A 17,633-nucleotide genomic window follows, 5' to 3' on the forward strand; every position below is an offset into this window, starting at 1 on the left:
AATTCATTGTGTCTTTGGCTGTATATACATATTTTAAGTAAATAAAAAGGCCATCAGAAGGTAAGTTGGCTTGCACCTTAGCTTCTGCAGAAGTGAAAAAAAGTAGTGTATAAACAGAAGAGTCTGTAGAGATGGTCAAAAAAGTCAAGATGGGAGCCTCCATTGTGCTATCGAACTCCCACCCATATTGATTTTTTGATCCTCCTCCACCCAGATGCCCATGACCAAGAATAGGCCATTTCAATGTTGGTGCTTCTCAAATAGACCTTATCCAGAAAAGCAAAGCCAACGTGACGAGAAGCCCTTGTCTGGCGCTACTTTGGGAATGTAGGTTCCCAACAGGTGTTGCTCTTTCCTGTCAAAATAAATGTTTTGTATGGTTTTATGGGTTGTTTTTAGCTGTTCTGTGCATTGCCTGTTATTTTAAGCTATCTCAAGGACCCTGTGGATCTTCTTCCGTATCTTAATTGTCAACTTTATTATAAAAATACCTTGCCATTTGCAGCCTTGGAAATGTTATTCTTTCTAGCTCTTTTTTCCCAACTACATTCTGCTGAGACAAAACTATTCTCAAACGTTGTTGTTGTTGTTATTGCACTATAACTCTTATAGAATAAGTTATGATAAATTAGGCCTGAATTAGTTTTATAAGGTAAAAGAAATAGATATAAAGCTAGGTGAAACAGTAGTGCCTAGAAATTAGAATATATAAACACCAATTTACAAGCGGTGTAAAATTAAACAACAATTTTCAAAGGAATGCTAGATCAATACTTCATAAGGTGATCTTAACTGTTATGGAAATCAATTCAGTGATAAATATTTTGCAAAAGTAGATGATGTGACATAATCACTGGCTTTTTAGCAATACCAAGCTTATGAGCCAGGGGTGTTGCAGAGACCGTGTCAAAAAGTCAAGATAGCCATTTTGATTCACTTTTAGTTGTGAAGCGAACCGTTCTAGTTCACTCCCGGTACTTCATTTGCAGTGTCCTGAAACAAGGAATTTTCAGCACACTCAAATTGTCAGCATGTCTTAGTCCAGAACTTCGCTTAATACTGAAGTACAACATGAAATTAAAGTGGACTGATCCAGAGTTAACAAAGATTTTGCAGCCTTTTAAAACTGTATCTTTAAACAGGCCTATACCATGATCTTTGAAAGTGTCACTTTAGAAGTGACAATGCCTTTGTATCAATGAAGGCACCAGCTGAGACCCAGTTATCTCAGGGTCAGCCCTACTGAACTCAGTAAGATGCACTTCTGACTTGTATAAAGCCGAAATCCTGCAGAAACAGATTTAGAAGAAAGCTACGCTGAACATAGGATTTTTTTAAAGTATGCACAGGATTAACTATTTATTCCTTTGGGATCATAAAAGCATTGGTTTTTCTTTACAACGAAGTGAGAGGATTGGAGAAAGCAAACTGTAGCCGTGCCTTCCTGACAAGCACCTGAACAACTGGAAACAATTTGTGTAGCATAATCCAACAGACACTTGCTTAGAATAAAACTGTTTAGCTTGTTTACCACGCATGGTAGATACTTGACAAAGAATCCTGGCCATCCTTCAATGTCTTGATTCAGTTTCTCGACTTGTCAAGTATGAACTAGATGTTTGCAGAAGTTGAAGGACAGTTAGAGTGGCTTGGGTGTTTGTAAGTTAATGAAAGCACCAGGTTTTCTCAGCTGGCAAATCTGGCTCCTGGCTATTTTCATGTAGACTTTCCAGAGAAAGATGCAATATTTCCTTATAAGAAAATTCACCTCCATCTAGGAAAAACGTGTCTTTTTCAACCACTCAGCTGCCTTCACTGAGTCTCCATGATGGTTACTATGAAACTTAATTGTCCTTGGCTCAGCCTATATTTTCCTGGAAAAACCTGCTCCTCAGTGGTTTCAGTTTCTCAGTTTCAGTGCAGAGCTTTTGTAAGGAATCTCCACGGGTGCCATTGTCCAGTTGCCACGTTGCTCCATCATCGTGCACCATAGTTGACTTAGCTCAACAACATATGCATGTGTACACATGGGTGTAGCTCCATTATTTATGGTACAGTGTGCCATACAGTAGCATGTGAAACAAGGAACTGATGCTCTACTCAGCAACTAGCTAGGTACAATTCCTTTCTTCCTGTTCCCAATAAATATGTCAGTAGAAACCCCAAGAATACAATTCTTGAAAGGGTTTGCGTTTCTGACACACATATGGGTGTGCACACATACGTGATTTTTAATACGTTTTCTTAAAGCATACAAAGAGAAATAAAGCAAAAATATTAAGTAGAACTTGTATATACCATAAAAACAATTCAACCAAAATGGTATGTATTAAAAAAAAAGAAACCTAAGACAAACCAACAGCTAACTTACATAGCTACAGAAGAAAAACGGGGGGAAAATGAAAGTTGAAATAAAAATAGGGAATAAAATAATAAAAACTTAAGAGGTAATAAAAATTTATCTATTTTTTTCCACAGTAGAGAATCACTTGTTGCATCTTCATACAAAATATTATAATTAATTTTTAAATAAGAGATGAACCTAGATCATATTGGCCCCTCTTTTCTTTCCAACAATATGAAGCTAGTCCTAAGGCTGTGAGTTGATAAATATCATGAAGCCAGACTTTCAAATCTGGTGCACATATGTCCTTTCTGCATACATAATGACCTTTTTCTGCAACAGTCAGGCACAATACATCCAAAGATACTTTTAGACATGCATTCATGTTTTGGAGTTGTAAGTTAAGTAAACACGAGCAGCTTGAAACCTTTGAGGAAGTCAGAATCTGGAGTTACTAGGAGCTTGGGTATATTTTTAAGCAGTTACGGCACTGTGACAGAAACTTGAAAGACTTACAACCCCTAACACAACCAAGGCATAATTGTTTTCAGTTTATTTCTCCTGTTTTCTACTCTCTCAGGACTCAGATATCTTTTCTGGACAGCCCTACAGTCTCCTGACATTCCATCACAAAACCTCCAAGGAACTGATCTGTCACAGTGTTAATGTCCAATCACAAATGAACTAGCAGTAGATATGACCAAATCTTGCCTATAAAAGTGCCTTCAAATGTATGACGTCTCCAACAGAGAAAGGATGATAACCAGCCCTTTAAAAAAAAAATGTTTTAAAGACCCAATAACCTCAGAAAGGAATTAATGTTGAATGAACCTAGTTTTCAAATCAAAGGAAACGTATTTGGTGTTCCATGACGTCTGGGACCATTGATCTTGTAATAGGGAATACTTCAGTTCGCCATTCCTCACTTCTATTTTATCCAAAGTTAGGTTTGTAAAATTTACCTTTTGTCAAAACCCCTTTCTAGTGCTTTAACCGGTTGGAGTTTCAGAAGTTGCATCCAGACAAAATAAAGAACATAATAAATACTTAAACTATATATATTGCCATTCAGCTGTTTTATCAAAATATTGATTTTGCTATATTTCCAAGGTCCTAATGATATCATTAATAATTAACTGATTACACACACACACACACAAACCACAAAACACACCACCTTCCTTTTGCCTGACATTTTTTAATAGGAGTTGTTTCAGATCAATCCAAAATGTGAGAATCAAACCAATTTTTATTTTCTTATCTAGTAATGGCCAGATACGTTTCACTGATTGCCTTATGTACTAGAAGTATACCCAGATTTTTACTCTAGTTAGAACCAAATACTCACCAAGATTCAGGAGTGCTAAATAATAACTCTCTAATTGGGCCAACAATGATACATATCCAGTATCATTTTAATTCCAGTAGATTACTGAAGTGAGCAAATAGGCCCAGTGATTCAGTTTAAAATCAGGAAAATTGAGACCCCCGCTAGCATATGGAAGCTGAAGTTTTAAAAGGGGGAGCCTCGCTATTTGACCATCCCACAAGGAAGAGGGGTGGGGTATGGCCGTGGCTCAAGCAGTAGCTTCTCTGTGACATCTTTCACCAGTTGGTAGTCTGCTGTGCAACGTGCTGTTTTATCGATGGGGTGCCAGTACCAGTTCCTCCCCCACTCCCCGCCACCCTCTTCAGTTCTCTACTGTCCTCCTTGCCCTAACAAACAGGAGTCAGCCAAGCACGTTACATTAATGGAACTCTCTTGAGCATAATCCAGCCAAAGTTCAGAAGAGTTACCCGCTAATTTCTGTTGGAGAATGCTGACTTTGGCTTGGTCACATCAATTACTGGGACGCAAGAGGTTGTTGCTTCCTCAAGAAAGATCGCTCTTAACAAGAATGCTTCCCCAGCCTTCCAGCATTTTCTTTTCTTTGTGTTAATTGCAACAGACCTTTGGGGAGGAAAGAGGACCCGTTGAATGGGTCACCTTATAAAGTATACTATACTTATGAAATCTCTCCAACTCATGGAGATGCTTATCCTTACAGCCAGAAAAATCATTTGAAAAACTCTTGTAGTCATGACCACTAATTAGAAACACTAATTTTCCTTGCTTATTTCTAAACAGATGGGGAAAGTCAAAGGGTTAAGTAGCCTCATCTTCTCCATGGTGTTTTCTCCTGAAGGATGCTTCTGTCCAGGGCATTTCTACTTCTCTTCAGCCCATCCAGCTTGGAGGAGAAAAGGAAAGGAAAATTTAGCAGAACTCTGCTTAATTGGCACGGCTTTCTCCTCTCCTCCTGGTTCTGCTGAGTTCATTGAAGCGGGTTGAGGCACTTATTGCTTGTGCTCCAAAATTAAATCTTGAAATTATTACTGGTTTTCAGATGGTTTGCATTTTCCTACCCAAAGGCTTATTCAGAGTCCCAGATGGCTTCCATAGCATGGTTTGCACAGGCCCTTGCTGCTTTCAACACAGAAGGCTAATCTATATACTACTAAAAGTCTCATTGTGTTTATCTGTTTGTCTGTTTGTACCCTCACGTTGGCCCAAATGGTGCATTATACCGCAACAATTTTTGAATCAAGGTACCCAAAATCCAGTAACTTAAAGAATGTGTAAAAAATCCAGGACCCAGTACTCCTGTAGACCTGAAATTTCCACAATATTTGGATCAGTTTTATTTGCAACGTTATGGCTGTTGTAACATCCCCGTGGTCACGTGATCATGATTCCTAACACTTCCTGCCAGTTTCCCACAAGCAAAGTCAAGGAGGAAGGAAGTCGGAAGTCAGACCCACTCCCGCTGCTTTTTTGCCCACCTGTCTTCATTCTGTTAATCTGTTTAGGTAAGATATTGACTTATTATTGAAGTTTGTTTGCTACTACAATTATTTTTCTATTTATGACATATAGTCTTCTTAGATGATCACAGGACCCTCCAGCACTGTGTTAAAAAAAATATGATCAGCTTAAAATTTAATGTTAATTCTGGTCACATCAGACTGCACTACCTTTCTCTCAAAGGATGACCCAAAGGGTCACAGGGCTGTCTGGTTCTCCATGATTTTTAAACTGGATTTTAACAGTAAAAGAAGTACAGTTATTTCATGAGAAGTATACTGAAGCAGATTCTATAGGATTATTACAGTCTTCATGGAGGGTATATTATCCAAGCTGTAGTTAGATGTAGGAATAAAATCAATATTGCACATATCAGTGATGAGGACCTGAGATGGATTCATTGATATTTATGTTACATTGTTCAAGGAGATTACTGTTGGCAGTACTATGAAATGACTCTGTTTGTGTTAGAGCAAGGAAGTCTTATGCTATAAAATGAGGCACAGTGATTACCGTTTTGGACTAAGATTGGAGAGGTCCAGGTAAACATTCCACACTGTGTCATGGAAGTTCACTAGGTGACTTTGGTCAGTCACTATCTCTCAGCCTTACCTACGTCACCAGGGTGATGTGGGGGAAAAAATGGAGGACGTAGGGCTATGTATGCTACCTTGTGTTTCTGGAGGAGAGGAGAAGCTGAAATCTGATAGAACAACAGTTACGAAAAGTTCGATTCCTTTCATTGGAGAATGAGACAAGGGGTACCTGACTTGACTGAAAACCAGAAGGAAACCAACTATGAATTGGCTATACTCAGGATATGGAAGAGGCCCAAACACGCTGGAGTTATGCAGAAAAGGCCGTTCTCTTCAGGAGACCTACAAACCAAGTTCTGCCCCACTAAAAAACCGGTTATTTCAGATTTGCTTTGGCCAACTGGGGCCTGAAGAACGCCGTTGAAAGAACACTGACCTTGACTTCACTTCTGACTGTGGTTGGCTTTAGACTCTTAGCACCTTCTGAGGTTTCCTTTGTGCCTGAGAGCTGACAGAAGAGATGTCCTTCAAGTTCAGGTTGCAGATAACGGGCGATTATGGTCCTCAGGCTGGCAAGGCACGAAAGGGAATCGTGAGGGATTTCCCCAAATTGTGCTCAGAGTCTTGCTGCAATCCCAAATTTTGAAACTTGTTGGAGGAATGGTCACTTTAACAGGAACAACAGCAAGTCTTTAAGACAACAACAACAACATGTCAGCCCTTCAAGGTAGATGAGACTAGAAATCCAGTGCTATGTAGCTCAGTACTATTTTTATTGCAAACCTATAGTAACAGAATCTTGCAAGTCTGAATGCACCTCCCTCCTTCATCTTTACTAGGGAGGATCTTGCCTGAACTTTTACTCACATTACATTCATGCCCTGGACTCAGTCCTCTTTTATCTGACCACTTTCTCAGTAGTGCCTCTTCCTCCTGTCCCTCAAGGCTATTCCCTGTTCCCTCTACACATAAACATTAATGTACCTCTATCTGCTTCAGGAGAGGCATGAAGTAGTATTATTCTGAGGAAGACACATACATGCAAACACATTCATACAGTTGGGAGGAAATGTAAACAGGAACCACTGGTGGGTGATAACAGTAGTGAAAAACCAGAATAAGGCTGGTATCACCTTTTCCAACTAATAAATGTTAGTAAAAGGCAAAAGCTTTCATGATCTGCAGCGCACCTCATTAAAAGCATTGAGTGGCTTGACTGATGTACAATTTAAATTGGATGAAGTGGGGGGGGAGGGAAGGGAAGACAGGTTGGTGGTGCAGATGCAGGTTGCACATGAGAAGGATTACAAGCACATTGTCAATTAACACAACATCTTGTGCTTGTTGAGGCCATTTGAGATAGTCTGAAACTTCAAACAAAGTTCAGCGATCTCCTGCTCCATGGTGTTGTTAAACTCTTATTCCCCCCCCCCCAAAATGGCCACTTGAAGCCTGCCATAGAGTATCCTGGGAGGTGGAAATGCTCTGATATTCCTTTGTCCTTGTTTTGAGTCCTGATGTCAAATTTGTGTCCATTAATTCGTTTGTGCAAAGTTATCCACATTTGTCCTAGGTGGAATCCAGAGGGGGCATTGCTGGCAGAGGATAAGTTGATGAGTGCCTCTACCGCGACTCAAAATACAACACCCATTGTTACTAATCAAGTCACAGGAAATCAAGCTGGATGTCTTGCTGATACCTCATCTGCTGTATCTGAGAGCAGCCTCTAAAGTTCTTTGTTCAGGGATGGCCACAGAAAGGCGAGGCGCAGAGGCTCCCAGGAGGTTGAAATGTTGCTCTACAGGCTTTGGCACATTACTCTTTCTGACCACAGATTTGTGTTTGTTTATCTTGCACGCTGGCGGGGGCTATTTCAGGAGTAGCTGCAGCAAGCCGAGATTTCATTAAACTAACAGAATGTGAATCCCGACATGGCAAGGCATGTTCCACCCCTTGCAAACTTATGTGCATCATCTCAGCTCAGACAAAGGGTTGAGCTTCCATCATGAGGTTATGATGTATATTTTGTGATTTCTGCCCCAGGTGGGGATACCCATGATCTGTTTGCGGATCCTTTTGTTTAGGAATTTGCAAATCTTGAATTTTTCAAGCCGACCCACATAGCTAGTGTACATACATGCCCATCAGGCTATTCCCTTTTGACGTGGGCAAAATTAGGCAGAGCACAGAAAAGGAATAAAAAAATGAAAACCCTAAGCTGTAAAATAGAAGAGACATAGTTAAAACTAGTTTACATCGATATTATTCACTATATTTCATACCTTTCATTTGTGCGAACCACCCTTGCTTCCACCACATCCCTATACCATGTCACCATCTCTCAGTGGGATGCAGAAACGACTATGTTGGCTTACCAAGTGGATCCTAGATTAGAGTAATTTGAATAGAATTACAGGAGTGGGCTTGGGATAAATCTGGACTTTGGCTGCATTTGTGATGCGCAGACCCAAATGTGCCCCAATTGACCAGTACTGTCCTTAATCTTAACAAGGACTTTGTGTCTGTAGGGTAACTGAGTGCATGCTCCGTTCATGATGTGAAAGGAATATTTTTCAAGGATCAGCCTACTCAGATGGCTGATTTCTACTCATCAGCACCACGGCTTGTGTACCAGTTTGCCTTCAGATAGCAAGAAGTCATCCTCATCTTCCTGATCCATGTTTTCTCCCCACCCCCACGCCCTGCAACCAAGGCCATCATGTTACCTCTCTGGAAATATTTTAATGGAAACTGTAAGGGAGAAAAGATGGATGGCATTGCCTTGATTGTAATGGTCAGCAGGTGAAATGTTGTCACTGATCTTGGCCGGCTTGATTCTGATGACCTGCCATGGATAACATGGATAACATGGCTAAGAATCATTAAAATCTCCAGATTATTGTTCTGCTGGAGCTTATGCTACCTTCACCCATAAAAAAGCATACACAGAGTTCCTATTTCTGGTTTGCATTTAGCAAACCAAAGACCAGCAATGCTGGTTTTCATGGAGAATGCTGTGCTAAGGATATCTCTTCAAATCTGCATGGCTCTCCTGATTGCTGAAGTGATATCTGGGAGCCAGTGATTCTTAAATGGCAGCCAGGAGTGTCCACAGGGGATGGTAAAAAAAAATCTCACGACAAAGGCCATAATGAAGCTTAAGCTCTGTCATTTTACCTGTGACATGCATTAAAAACAAGTGGGGTTTGATGCTGCCACTTGTGGCTGCCATATTGACTTTTTTACCATATTCTGTGGACACCGCTGATGGCAGCTGTAGGACCAAGCCTCAGCACTTTTCTTCTCTGTTATTAGGGTTGCTACTATATGGAGAACTGGAGCAGAAGCAGAGCTCAGATTTCATTCTGGCTCCACGGCTGAGCTGAGTTTTGAACCTTCAACTTCAACTTCTCAATTCAAAAGCCTTGACCAGATCTTGCCAACTTTCAACAGAAGGTCATGAATTCAGCAGGGACATCCAGCAATTATAAAAGGATGAAGATCACCTAAGTTCAGAGGAAACAGTGCAGTTTTGGAACTAATTTTTCCAAAAGAAATGTGTTTTCTTTATTTTTTAGAACTGCTTCTCCTTATTTTTACACAGAATTAGATGGAATTGTCAGGCACAATTGTCCTTACTTTGCAGATAACTCTTACCAACTTCAAATAGATGAACCATCTCTTTTATGTACAAAGGAAGCTTTGTCGAAATTACAGGTGGATAAGAAAGGATCCATTAATCCCCCTGTCCTCTAGCAGGCTATATCCATTAAAGATTAAAAGATATTCACTGGGAAGATCATTAAGCAACTATATTGATTGGTGGATGGTTTCTAGAAACATAACACAGATAGCTTAGATCTAAGGCAACTATTTAGATTTTAAGATGGTCTCCAAAATTCTCCAGTAATTTCCTCCATGTTGTGTTTTAGAATGAACCAATGGATTCCAGGGTGCATTCGTCCTTTTTCATTTGTCCCTGGGCCAAGAGACATTATTCTGATGCATGGTGGATAATTGAGAAAGCTAAAGAATACTAAAATGAGGTCATTATGTGCTTCACTGGTTACAGAAAAGCCTTTGATTGTGTCAGTCATGTCAAGCTGTGGAATGTGCTCAGAAAAATGGGAATCCCAGAACATCTCATTGTCCTCATGAGAAACTTATGTATAGGTCATGAAGCCACAATATGGACAGAACATGACAAAACAGACTGGCTTCAGGCTGGTGAAGAGTTAGACAAGGCTGTATACTCTCCCCATATTTATTCAACCTGTATGGAGAATGTATATTAAGGGAAGCTGGATTGGAAGAAGATGAGTGTGGCTTTAAAACAGGAGGAAGAAATATCAATAAACTGTGCTATGCTGATGACACTAATCTGATAGCTGAAAATGCAAAGGTTCTGCAAGCTCTAGTAATAAAACTCAAGGAGAATTGACATTGAAGTGGTGGAAAGCTTCTGCCTTTTAGTATCAACTATCAGCAATAAAGGAACAAGCAGTCGAAATACACCGCAGACTTGGTACAGCAGCCATGAAAACCAGCCAGACTTTGAAGAAACAGGATGGGAAGAGTATTGGTACCTTTGAACTTTAGTGTTGGAGAAGACTCCTGTGAATACCGGGGTCAGCCAAGAAAACAAACAAATGGATGCATTATGTGAAGACCTAGCTCTCTGGGGAAGGCTCTGATGCTGGGAAAGATGAAAGGAAAGAGAAGAGGATGACCAGCAGCAAGGTAGATGTTAACTACAGTAGCAATGAATACACTGCCAGAAGATCTGAAAGACCAGATTAGGGACAGATTGCCATAGACAAAATCTATGTGGTCACTAAGAGTTGACAACAACTTGATGTCTGTCTGTCTCTCTCTATATATGTATATATATATATGTGTAAGTGTGTGTGTATCAGATAGTGACTGCAAATCTGATGGACAGTCTTAATATAAACACAAAGGGCAATGTGGCACAATTACTAAGGAACTAATTTCTTAATAGCGTTCTCAAACTGTTTTCAGCAAAGTTCTCTGGGCAGTTTAGAAAACATTAAAACAAGAATTAGAAATATTTGCCCATCAAAAATGACTACATAACTAGCCCAACCTTAGTCTGCCTAAGTAATTCTGCCTAATAGGATACCTTGAAAATGGTATGGATAGGACCTGGTCCTCTCTTTTTTATTATCCAAATTATTCATTTGCAGAAAAAGAACATTTCAAAAGTAAGATGTCGGCCCATGTTTTATGTTGAATGATGCGTGTCCAGTGAAAGTTCTCTCCAGCTGCCAGTATAATTTCTTTCTCATTTCCAAGAATCCTCCCACCTAGGGCAGAAAAAGCAACTAGTATTAACTGTAAGCCTTTTCTTTTTTTTCTTTTTTCTTTGGAAAAGCATGCATATTGAAGCGTAGACCTTGAATGATTCCTCAAAGGAATCAACTGTCAACTGAAAGCATTTGCATGGCCAGGAGCCCAATATAATAATGCATATTGATACCATCTGAAATTATCCTTCCTTCCTTCCTTCCTTCCTTCCTTCCTTCCTTCCTTCCTTCCTTCCTTCCTTCCTTCCTTCCTTCCTTCCTTCCTTCCTTCCACCCTTCTTTTTCTTATACTGGTTATTATACAAAAGCACAGATGGGCTACACTTCTGCTACATGAAAGAGAGGGGGGAAAGCTATATAAGCTGATTTGCAAAAAAAGAAAAGAAAGCATTAGGAAATCACAGAATGTCTCCAGGTTATTGCACCAGCTTTTCTGGATTATCTTGTATCATTTTCTAGTTCCATGTGTTATCATCATCATATTCTTCATCATCCCTAAATTCATAGTTTAGCATCATTCCAAAATGTAAATTTTGGATTGGATTCCCTGATTATCCAGCCTCCAAATCGCTTTTAAAGTGCATCATTGAATGGTGCACTTCTAGAGGTCTTCTGCCTCTCAGATTCTGGCTTTAAAAGTACTTCAGCACTTAATCTGAGCTGAGCTCCTCATCACTACATGGGCATGGCTGCGCAGTTTTCTTGGCAACATAATGGAAATGGCTTGGCGCTGGATCTTTCCAGGATGGTTTTCCACTTTCTAGTTTAGTCAACAACCCTGATCTTCTGTCCTGATCCTCATCGAAGTATTAAGCAGGTCTGACCTTGTTCTAGCTTCTGAGCCCAGATAGTCAGCCAAGGGCCAAGATGGATTAAATGGGAAATCGAAAGAACGTCACCACGATATCTGAAATTAATTTACAGGCTTTATCATTCCTGTTGCATCTGTTGCATCATTTAAATTGGACAGAGAAAGCCCTCAAGAATGGAAGAGGCTTCCATCTGTAAACCATCAGTATCCAAAGTCAGAAAGTAACAAGATTACTGGGGAAGGACTAGAACAGCGGTGGGGTGGAAAGATGGAAAGAAACACCTGAATGAGACTTAGCCACAGCCCCGAAAGGAAAGCTTTCACCACCACCCCTGTCTAGGAAGAACCAGGGGATATTCCTCCCCAGTAGCTCACTCAGGTCCAGGAGATCCTTCGCCTTGCAGTTCTTCATCCCACCATATGTGGACACTGCACAGAAGTCAAGGAAGCTGCATGGCACTTTTCAGAGTCCCTGGAATATTTAGAACAGTTTCCAGCGATGGCTGGATTATGTTCTAATATTTGTTTTGCAGCTTTTCATTATTTTGTTATCCTTTTCCCCATTTATTTATTTATTTCCTCATCTGGGTTCAATGTGGGTGTAAATATGACTTTAATGTTTGCAGGCAGGAACTGCAGCCAGTTTCCTTTTGCAGTACAGTCCTGGTTTGAAGTGATAGGTGAAGCTGTAGTTCATGCTACGTTCACTATTAGATTTTTTTTTTTTTAAATACCACCTTTATTATTTTTGGTAAATAACTCAAGGTGGTGAACATACCTAATTCTCCTTCCTCCTCCTCTTTTCCCCACAACAACCCTGTGAGGTGAGTTGGGCTGAGAGAGAGTGACTGGTTCAAAGTCCCCCAGCTGGCTTTATGGCCTAAGGCAGGACTAGAACTCAGAGTCTCCTGCTTTCTTGGCCTGGTGCCTTCACCACTAGACCAGACTGGCTCTCTTATGTCATACGATGATGTCATTTTGTTATATGATCTCCCTGCTGCAGCTTGCCTGTTTTCAAAATGCTCATCTTTTACATTCCTCTAAGAACCCTTCAAGTGCCATTTATTCCTTTGTGTATTTTGCTAGGATGTACACTACCCCATAATAATTCTCAAAAACAAATCTTTCGTCAGTTTACTTGCTCAGAAGGCAGACTTGCCTTGATGTCCTGTAACCTGTTAGGAAGATACAGCTTGAGAGTCTGAAGCTGTTGTCTGAAATTAGTATCACTGCTTTCTGGAAGCGCGGATTGGCTTTACTGCATTATTTCATCATGAACCCTAGGTGTCAGCAATTTTATCATCAGTTCCTGCAGTTTTACAATGTCTTCGATCAACATAAGCTCAAACCATAAGCAAGTTTATGATGGTGGTTTGTAAATAAAAGCAAGCAGATAATTTTGTGAACTGAGACGTTCCCCCCACCCCTCGCATGTCTAATTTGCAGTCAAATTGCTGCAGCTGTGGCAATCCCAAAAATGAACCGTTTGTCACTCACTGGTGATGTTGTCAGACATCTAATCAAAGGGTCAATCAAGATTGTCACTCAGGCGGGCTTCAGTTGCCAGGAAGAGGCGTAGAGTAACATATCACAACAACATGGAGGCAAGGGGGTATTAAACTACGCATCGAGTATGTTCTGCAAATTTCTGAAACAAAAACACCTTTGCAAGAACCCGAGGAAGGCTTGAGTTATTTCCCTGCTCAGCCAAGGCATTTTCTCAACACAAGAAGATGCAGAAACAAACAAACAAACAACCCCCCCCCCCGCCCAAAACCCTGATTTGCAAGTTCTGTGACTGCAAGCATCAGGACTAGTTTCAGCGGAACCAAAGCCAGTTTGATCTGGGACTTCTGAGCAGAACATTTGGTGGGCGTCATATTGATGAAAGGATGGGTTGAGTTTAGAAGGGGCACAATCGGATGGAAGATTTTCCCAGCTGAAGTTTACAATTCAAGCCCCTCACAGCTTCACTTTAAGAGGGCCTCCCTACTGGCAAGGAGGGAAATAATGGTTTTCCTGCATCTCTCAGAAGTTGGAGAATCACTGCTGGTCAAGGAGAAAATACCAGCCTAGCCTAGCATCCTTGGAGATGGGCAAAGGGTAACTGTTCTTGCCTAGGCGATTTAATAGAGAAATCTGAAATTAATTAAAGAGATTGTATGGGTCAAGAAGGTGCAGCTTAAGCAAGGCAAGCTGGCTGGGGAATTCTGGGAGTTGAAGTCCACACATCCTAAAGTTGCTAAGTTTGAAAAACACTGATCCGTTATAATAGGATCTGTGCAAAGAGGTCTTAGAGGACATCTCTAAGAATCTTCCTTTGGAACATAATTCTGCAGCCAGACTATTGTTCAAGAGGAGTAGTTGACAGCATTTGATTTTAAAGGCTATTACTCAGTTCCCAGGCACTTTTCAAATTGGGATTATTGGATGGCAATTCTCATCACCCTCAAGCAACGATGCAGAAAGCCCTATAAGTTTTGGGAACCTGTCTCCTGAAATCAATACTGTCCCTAGGTGGATTCCAAGAGCTGAGTATTATCTATCTATCTATCTATCTATCTATCTATCTATCTATCTATCTATCTATCTATCTATCTATCTATCATCTTTATAAAGGGACGTATTCCAGATGGCTCTAGGTGGCATACAAGAATAAAAAACAAGAAAGAAAACAAGCCAATCCAAAATACAAAGTTTACCCAGAGGGAGATCTTCACACTTTTCTAACAAAAGGACACCCTCCAGGAGTCACCCACCCATCCTAGACCAAAGACTGGGAAAGAGCCATGAACTCCCAAGCCGCCTCCGTGGCCTGGGGAACGCCACTGCCAACCCCAAGATGGCCTCCATCAGCTCAGGCAGAGAGGTTGCTATGCATCAGGGAGGCTGGTACAAAAGCAGAACTCCCATCTGATCCCGTGTGCCCAACCTCAGGAACAGGGTCTCACATCCAGCAACTTGTGGAGCAGGGCCCCTGAAGGCCAATAGGGATTCCCTGATGACTACTGCCACTCCCCCTCCCCTGCCCTGGGATCTGGGCTGGTGCCACACCCTAAACCCGGCTGGACACAATCCCGAGAGGGCTACTCCCCCCTCTGGTGCCAGCCAGGTCTCGGTGATGCATGCCAGGTCAGCCTGCTCCTCCCCAATTAGGTGGTGAATAAGCGGCACCTTATTATTGACCGACCTGGCATTCATCAGCAGCAGCCGAAAGCCCGGGCCTCTGCAGGCCTGCTGATCAGGGTCTGGGTTGAGCCCAGAGGGCCAGAACATGCCACCAGTATAATGCATCGGGGGCGTCTTCCCCGGAAATGGCCCGCCCTCTGGCTCCCGTCATAATGTCCCATTCTATAGCCGATAATCAGCACTTTGAATGGCACCTGGAAGCTTACCAGTCACCATCTTCATTAGAGGCCCTTCAACTTTCCCATCAATGCTTGAAACACATTTGGTAGGAACGCAAGCCAACTGAGTTGCTGTTTCACTACATCTAAAGCAAGAAACAATTCCACCTTTCCGAGAATGTACGAAAGCTCTTGTCTCATTCCTTGTCTTGTGAACAAAGGAAGACCGATGGGGCTGTAGAGACTGGGAGGAGACATAGCTTCCTAGACTGTTGTAGGCTGTGTCTGGCCCATAGACTTATCGCTCCGGGTCTAAAATAATACCATGTGGCCCTTAGCTACTCTCTTAATAAATGTGTACAATAAATGTTTTTAAACGATATAGCATCTGAGCTGAATTCAGTTCCTTAATGGCAGAAGTTAACCAAAAAAGTGTTTAAAGGGTTTGCAGGGACACAACTGTGTAAATGACAGCAATAACACAGCTTCCAAAGGAGTTCGATACAGCTTAATAGCTACGATAAAACATTTAGCCATTGCATCCAAATTATTGGTCTAGCATCAGACAGAATCCTACGGGGAGGAATCAGAAGCTCTAATGTCCATGAAGCCTACTTTCAGGTATTTAAATAAAGCCATAAGCTCAGTACATTAAATATAAAATAGTGCCTAATAGTTACTATTTAAATCCTAAATGCAGAGCACTTAAATTTGCACCTTTTCAGCCCACTGAGCTAAACACACAGAACTGTAGTCCATTCCTAGGAACAATACATTATGTTTGGTACCTCTGAAAGATGCCCACAATCACATTATTAAGGAATGGATTTTGCATAATCATTACTCAACTTGTATCTTCTCTTTTTTTAAATTCAGGAAGGGGGGTCATTCATTTTCAGACATGATTTCATCCGTAGCAAAATAGGTAGCTAAGAGAAAAATGCAGCTGTGTCCTACAGTTACTCTTTCGTTCACACGCAGTGTTTTCTTATGGTTGTTGTGATACATTATAAGAAAATTTTGTTTCCATTATGTGGAGAGCAGCATGGTACATTCTCAGCCTTATTAGCCCCTTTGATAAACTGCATCTGTTTGAAAGGAAAGAGCTTTTTCTAACTGGAACGGAACAGCCAATATGTTTGCAAATAATCACAGTGCATTTTGTCCACGGCATTTTTGATGCAAAACTGAAATGTATAATACCCATTTTGGCAGGCTCAAAATGATCAGAAGTCAAATTGGAAACCAAAACTTAAGGTTATAATTCTATCCTTAGGTCTTTAGACATTTAACCCCATCTGATACAGTGGGGCTTACTTCTGAGTAAATATACATATTATTAGGTAACACTGCAATCAATAATTACACATTGTATATTGTTAAACGCTATCCATACTAGAGGCAGTTCAACTAGTGATTACTGTTGCATAGAACTGTTGATATGATGGTAAATAAAGAGGTGAGTTAGACAGAAAAAGCAAGGGGATACCTATATATATGTATATACTTTCCTGATTTCCATATATATATATATATATATATATATATATATATATATATATATATATATATGGAAATCAGGAAAGTCTCTGCTGGTGAAGAAAATGGGACAATGTTTATTGATTGATTGATTGATTGATTGATTGATTGATTGATTGACTTCTCAGGGCTGCATCTGGTCTTTGAATGATATTCTGGAGCCACAATGCAAAATGAACTTTGTTGCAGTCACCTACCGAACAAGACAATTTATGAAGTGTCACAAGTCGGAATTCAAATATAGAGTACAGCATGCATCCATAAAAACGTGCAGTGCAGAAATAACATAGTCAATGCATACTTGACAGCTGATATTTTGAGTTATTATCAAAGATAAATAGGTTCTCAATTATCTCTAATGAAAAACAAACAAACCAACAACAGCCCTTCACTCCAAATATTTCAGAAAAGAGCATGGGAAATAAAATAGCACTGGAGATTCCCATAATATTCCTATCGCATAAATGGCATGGCATGGCATCTTCTGTATATCTTCTGTACCCATGGTGGAAGATATAGTACAAAACCAAGTGTTGACACTTTTGATGTTTAATCCTCAGCTGGGCAAAATGCCCCTATTAGAAAAGATGCTAACAATATTTGATTTGTTCCTAGCACTGATTTTAAGCTTTGGGGAGAAACCTTTTATTTTGTTGATTTTCAGTGCCAGTATATTTAGATATTTCTGATGGCAAAGGTGATGGTGGTGGTTCTGTCTAGAGCTTTTGATCAGAGTCTATATCAGCAGCTTAAATTTCTGTGAAATTCTGATCCTGGCTTGGAGCAGAATTAGCAAAAGAGTATCATGGTGGGATTAGATGAAAAAGAGGAGGAATCTAAACCAGTTTTTCCCTTTCTGTGATCTCTGGCCTCAGTCAGAGAGA

Source organism: Python bivittatus, unplaced genomic scaffold, assembly GCF_059951505.1.
Source record: "Python bivittatus isolate LINGU-HERP-01145 unplaced genomic scaffold, Pbiv_v1 ctg000050_np1212, whole genome shotgun sequence".
Classification (NCBI taxonomy): domain Eukaryota; kingdom Metazoa; phylum Chordata; class Lepidosauria; order Squamata; family Pythonidae; genus Python; species Python bivittatus.